This window comes from Patella vulgata, chromosome 9 (assembly GCF_932274485.2).
Source record: "Patella vulgata chromosome 9, xgPatVulg1.2, whole genome shotgun sequence".
Lineage (NCBI taxonomy): Eukaryota > Metazoa > Mollusca > Gastropoda > Patellidae > Patella > Patella vulgata.
In genome coordinates, this window is record NC_065887.2 from 22,996,918 (window position 1) to 23,003,918 (window position 7,001).

Genomic DNA, 7,001 nt, shown 5'->3' on the forward strand with positions numbered 1-7,001 from the left:
ATAGCACTGAAATAAAGTTCTATTAAACAGCCTGGCTTTATTGCAAAAAATCAATATTACAGCTTCCAGCAATTGGTCGTCATGACAACCTCTGACAGCGACCTGATATGCTTAATTGGTTTCGGAGAAATAAATTGATGGGCAATCCATTATTCATGATATTCATACTAGAAGTACAATGATATAACCTTCTATATATCATCATTTTTAATGCTAAAAATACTCCAGTTTTTTTTCATAATAATAATCACATAAATGTTGGGAATATGCACGAGCACGAATCTCAAATCAGAAGGATACAACATATTGATTTGGGTGAAAAAGAATAAATGTAATGACGTGTTGATTTGTTTTGTGAATAGATGACTAAATACAAATGAAATTTTTTTGTCAATATTTTCAGATGTAGGCTCAAATTATCCAATTGTTCTTTCCAGAATGAAGAGTTTAAGTAGTGACAAAACTAGAATTTATAAACTGTCAAATAAAAAAATATAATGCTTTAGAGTCCCCCCTCCCACCATCTATAAACAGACCATATCAAGTAAAATCGATACTTTGATTTGATCAAAATGAAAGAGGTACTATATGTGTCATTAGCTAAATTTTTTTTTCAAAAATTACAAGATTAAAACAAAAGAAGAAAAAAAAAGCAAAACATTCAGCATCTTATGAATCACTTCAAACTTAAACAATCTGTCTTCGAAATGTAATATTCCTCTCCATAACAAATGAGTAATACATGTCATTAATACAGGGTTGTCTATTATTACTATGCAAATATTATTTTGCACTATGTATTGAATACTAGAATAACTCTTATTTAACCAAAGATTCCTCTTATTAATAACACTTTTCCATAAATGTTACACCAATTTTAATATCCTAAATATAAACATATCCATTAACTAGCTAAACAACTACTGGAAGCTATTTATTACTCAATAGATGCAACAATGTATTATTCAATCCACTTGTCATCCCTTAATAGATAAAATACATATTATTTAAAATATGCAAAGTGGTGATTTTTAAGTCTATAATTTTCATAAGTTATTAAGCAAACTTTCCTTGATAAACATAATTATTTAATTTACTGGGGATCCCTTTGTTTGTGGTAATAAAATTCAGTCCAATACACACACAAAGCCCACAATAAATTATGCAAATTATGGTAAACAAAGCACTGTCAAAATATTCACAGAGCACATGTGGACTGAACTGTCAAAAAGTTTATACGACAATTTTGTGTGGAAATATTGAAATATGGGAAAGAATGGAGCTCCTGTTTGTCATACTTCATAGACGTCATATTCTGACAAGCATCGAGCAGCCATGGCAGGAACCAAACGCCGATTCCAGGAATAAGGTCACCGAGTTAGGCGTAAAAATATCTCGATTCCACCGACCAGCATATAAATTATGATAATACCCCCTGTTCTATATTCGTCTGCCAAAAAAATATTTTAAAATACTCACTTATTTTGACTGGAAACGTCCCTTTTTTCACCAATAAAAGCCTCTGAAATTTCAAGTAAAATTTTTACGGTTTAATACGAAAGCGTCTAATGCATCAGATTACAGACAATTGCCATTCAGGAGTATCTGTAGCCAAAGCACATGTACATTTTAATAAATTATGTTAATGTCTAATCGTCATAAATAAATATTAGAAGGTCCCTCCTACCTCGCTGCGACACACTTGATGTTCGTCCTGCAAACAAAAGAGTACAATGGCGACCTCGCGCGGGTACAGGTCTATTTTTAGCTCAAAGGAAGCCCCCTTTAACATTGCATTTTGCAAGGGAATTTCTCGAGCTCGTGATGGGGACCAGTCGTTAAAATAGAACGAAAAATATTATGCTAATATATTAAGTGCGCATTATAATATGCAAAACCGTTTTTTATATTTGTGACGTGTATAATATTTTAGAAATAGATGTTATTTCATTTTAAGGAAGGAATGATAATGATTTATTTCAATTTCGCATTACTTTATATAAAAAATAACTGCTCCAAAAATGGGTTTAATTGTTGAATTAAAGACAAAAGAGTAATTTCGTGTGAACAATTGAAAATATGTCTTCGTTATTTTTGATAGAATGCAGGCTCTATCTAATTGTGCAATTAATTTGATTAAAACCCCAACTGATTTAGTTTTTAGATACAATACACTAGAAATTGAGAGATGTGTATTTAAAATTATCAGTTCAGGGCATGTTGGATTGAAACGAGTTCAGTATCTCGTTCATCCAGTCGATATCTACCAATCGGAAAATTTCATAATCCGCAACCCAGATAGTCCTACCCTCCTACCCCACAATTTATTTAAGGGATGCATATGAAAAATAACTCCACTAGATAAAACTAACATAAAAAATCTAAAGAATTTGTTTTTAAAAAGGGCGTGGAAAAGGGGTGGGGGCAAAGTGCGTGGATAAATCGGATGGATACAGCCTACAATAAAGGATAATTGCTATTTAGTCTCCAACAACCAGACTGTAGCCTATATTTTGCAAAACACCGGTATTCACCGAAAAATCCCGGTGTATTTGAATGCATATTGAATGCATTAGACGAGGGTACGTTATTTCGTGTTACGATTTTGGGATGGATAAGTTTTCCGTGATGAGATCCGTGGTGGAGCAAATCACTAAATACTCTATGACATCTTTAGAAAATTCATTAAATGAAATGTCATTTAAATTATATTTGAAAGGTTTGCTTAAAGTTGTTTATTGATGGAAAGCGTAAGTTATGTGAATTTATTGGTCACAGAATTACGTACAGTCCGGTAATCACTTGACGTGTAGTGATAGATATAGACATTTAAGCATTTAAGATTATTGTAGCGGTGGGGTTGGCGCAAGTTGAAACGTTTATCGCTTTCCAGGGAAGTAACTCCACTCAACGAAGTAGAACGTCATTTTCGTTCAAATGTCCATAGCATGCGTTTAAGATTAATGTATAATTTTCTATTGCATATTTACAGGGCCGGTGGAAGCAATTCTTTATTGTGTGTGTGTGTGTGGATGTGTGTGGATGTGTGTGGGCGGGGGGGGGGGGGCTACCATCCTAGTACTTTAGGCGAGGGTCATGAGCCGCCTAGGCCCCGGAAGCTCCTGGGGATCAAGATCGTCAGAGACGCTTTCTGTCTAATGAAATTTCTCAGGAATGAAGTGAAATTTTAATTCTTTTCTAATTCCCTTACCATGCAAACACAGTCGATGGTGGTTTCCTGTGATGCTTAACTTGACAAATATATGCATAATAATACCACGGTTGTGCACACTCTAGAGGTCACAATTTTTATACGATTTTGATGAAACTGACAATGTATAATCGACGACAGATCTCGATATTAGCCCGTGGACCCTCTAGACTTCGCAGTTTTTATTTGATTGTCAAAACCGTTCAAATAATAATATATCCTCGTTACAGCATAAATACGGTTGAGTTCAAATTTCTTGAAAATCGGTTCGAAACAGCCCGACAACACGACCGCCACCCCTAAAAGCATGTAAAACCCAGGGTGTGGGTCATCCAGAGGTTCGAATTTTGATCCAATTTTGATATCCCAAAGGTCTGATTTCCTTCGACATTGGTGCGTAACTTTCTGGATTATGACCCCTGATTGTACGCAATCTGAAGTTTTTAGTTTGTGGACACCCTAGAGGTCACCATTTTTATTATCTTATTTTCAAAACCGGTCAGACATATTACCGTTACATCATAATTATCGTTGAGTCCAAATTTCCTGAAGATCGGACCGAAACTTTTAGTCAAATGGCAAATAGTATAAAAGCATGTAATGCATTTTTTGCCAAGGTTGTGAACCATCTAGAGGTCAGAATTTTTGTCCGATTTAGATGAACTTAAAACGAGTATCACTAGCTCTTGGATGACTTCAATTTTGGTTCACATTGACCTCCTGCCTTTTACGCAAAATGTGAAATATGAATCAAGTTTGTGGACCTTCCTGTGGCTTCAATTTTTGTCCGATTCATGGCAAGAAACTTAAACTATGTGTTAAGAATCGAAAGCTCTTGGATGAGGTCGTCTTTGGTACGCATCAGACCTTACCTATAGCCCCTGCTTTTTACGCAAAATGTGAAATATATATACATTTTAGGCCCTAGGGAGGCTACAATAAATTATTGTTGTCCCATTATGATGAAACTTAATAAATATGTTAGGGATCAAAAGATCCAATGCGTGGATGAGCCATATTGATTTTACCTCTTCCCCAGACGTATTTTACATTGTGGACGTATTTTGCGTGGCAAGCACTTGTTTTAACTGATCATATAACTGATAGAAGGAATGAAATGGGGTTTAACGTCCCACTGTTTTGCTACGCCATACAGTGTGCTATGAGGGAAATTTTGCCCGGACAGCGCCACTACGGCCTACTCTTATATCGAATTCCAACGCCAATGTGTACACGGGACCTCCGTTTTTTCGTCCCATCCGAACGACTAGACTGTCCTTGTCAGGCCCTCCGTCCACCATCACTGACAAGAGGGAACCACGCCGGAAAATCTGGATGAACTTTCTCGGCCAATGCAGGGATCGAACACCCGACCTCCAGGATAGCGAGCCAGCGTCTTACCCACTTCACCACCGTAACACCCCTAACTGATAACAGTGAATTATTTGATATTTGGGACACATGGAAAGAGTGTGGGAAAAACTCTTATCCCGTCGTTTTTATTAATTACCTAATCTGTCATAGATACAACGGAAGTGAGATGGGGATGAAATAAAGATCGACTGTTCAGTTATAACTAATAGTAACCCTCGCAACAGCAATGGGGTCTCTCAACCCAGGGATCAGTAAAGAGCATGCCAGGCAGGCCCGTAGTTTCGCCCCCCCCCCCCCCGTGAAAAAAAATGTCGACCATAAAAACAACAGATATAAATTGTCCGTCAATTTTACAGCACTCCCTGAGAACACTTCCCACCCTCGTTGCTCTGAGCTAGTTACGGCATTGATGCCAGGGTTTTATTCTGAAAGTCTCACTTCTATGTTAAAATCAGAGACCTCGTTGTACCTAACCGCATAATTACTTGCGTGCTATAACCCGGAAAAAAGAGTATTTTCAGCCAAATAAACTATTAACGGGGGGGGGGGGGGGGCACTACGCCGGGTCTCTCAAACCTTAAAGGAGCTAAAACGCTAATATTTGGAACCGAGAAATTGACAACAAATGGGTCGTAACGCATATAATAATGTAATATGAATGTCTGGGGCGGATCTAGGAATTTTGAAAAGGGGGGGGGGGCGCTGAGAGGGGGGAGGGGGATCCCCCAAGAAAATTATCCGTCATTTTCTGCATCTGTAGCCATTCCAAGAGCTATTTGGCTGATATTTTCGTCTAAGTAAACGTTCGGAAATCGTTGAAGAGAGCCTTAAAATCGAGCAAAAAAGCCAGTTGAACACGCGACTCGAAAATTGTCAAGGCGAGCGAGGCATTATGATGGGAAAAAAGACGAATCTATTAAGAACGCGCTTAAAGTGACCCAACTTCAATCACAGAAAATGCCACGTGATTAACCAATCTGATAGAATAAAACGAAATAGGGTCTAACTATTCTGTAACGGCATGCTAATGAATGACATACAGTGTTGTAAGGGACATATTGCTCGGACAGCGGCGCTACGGTCTACTATAGGTTCGAATTCCAACTGTCATGAGTTCGTCGTATCCGAACGACTAGACACTGCCCTTACCAGGTCTTCCGTCATGCACCACAGACGGGGGGGGGGGGGGGCACGATGGAAGACAATTTGTGGATACAACAAAGAAACAAATATTTTGCTTATTCATTTGATCGGAGTTTTTTGTCGGTAAAACGATGCATGATCAACAATGAATATTCGCTATATAGGTCGCTAATATCACTGAGAGGGGTGAAATCGGCGGGGGTTAATGAACTCACAAATGAAATTCGAAGACATTTTTCGAAGTAATAGAAAATTAAATAATGGTTTTTGGAGTATATCTGGATAAAACATATTTTGTATTCCGTGTAAATGAGTATATAAAATGAGTAAAAGGCACCATTATGCCCGTTCGTTCGTTCTACGGCCTCAATTGATACACTATTCGAGGCTTTGAGCAAGTAAAATAGGTTCAATTGCAAAATTTTCAATACATATCATCACAGTTTGCATGGAAACAAGTAATTATGTTACAAATATAGTGAAGAGTGGAACACTGAAATCATAATCTTATCTTACCGAACAGTTTTTCTGTATTTTCGAGTGACATGACACCCCATGATTCTGGTTCGGCGGCCATTTTAAACTGGACAGAAATTTCGCATAGCTTGCAGGGTTTAATCAAATCATATAATTATAGGGTAAGGTTTCACCTTTATTTCAATGGGAATTGATATGTTAAGCTATGTACAGTACAGTGTTATTGGAAATTAAGGGAGTTATAGGCCAGTAATTTTTTTGTAGTCAATTGACTACAAAACTTGCTCAAAGGAATTAAGGGCTTAGGACGGTCCACTGTACTGTGACTGGAGCAAGACGGAAGACATCAGTAGTGGAACCATTCATGATCGACGCCATGTGATGTGACGTCACGCGTATGAACTTTACAAAGGTCAGTCATCTTACACAGAGGTATAAGAAGAAGGCCTTCGCAATACTTCTGTGAAACAGATTGGGTTGACACAAAAAAGCCCCCACCCTCCTCATTTGAGACTATGTATAAAACCAAATCTTTTTTCTACTACTAAGAACTAATATAACTGTAACTATAGATACGAATCTGCCATAATTTTTTAAAAACTTTGAGATGACACGCGTATCAGTAGCCTAAGTACTTGTTATAGATAGGTATTTTAAAGATACATTATGGGAGATAAGATAAAGAGATGGCAGTTCTCGCTATAATAGTTAAAAACTAAATAGTGTAAAGGTAAGTTACTAGCATAATGCATGTTTAATTTTTTATATTAATTTTTTATAGTAGCTTATAAAGCAT

At 37.2% G+C, this 7,001-nt stretch overlaps 1 protein-coding gene across 2 annotated transcripts in view; it reads right to left on the reverse strand.

Moving 5' to 3' along the window:
* LOC126831468 (POU domain, class 6, transcription factor 1) overlaps positions 1-1,752 on the reverse strand; it is a 39,485-nt gene extending 37,733 nt beyond the window's left edge. For both annotated transcript variants that reach the window (XM_050561977.2, XM_056103503.1), the window contains exons 1-2: positions 1,688-1,752; positions 1,480-1,522 (exon numbers count right to left, since the gene is read on the reverse strand). The gene's annotated coding sequence lies outside the window, so the exon portion shown is untranslated. The remainder of the gene's footprint in view (positions 1-1,479; positions 1,523-1,687) is intronic.
* Positions 1,753-7,001: the final 5,249 nt, after the last annotated feature.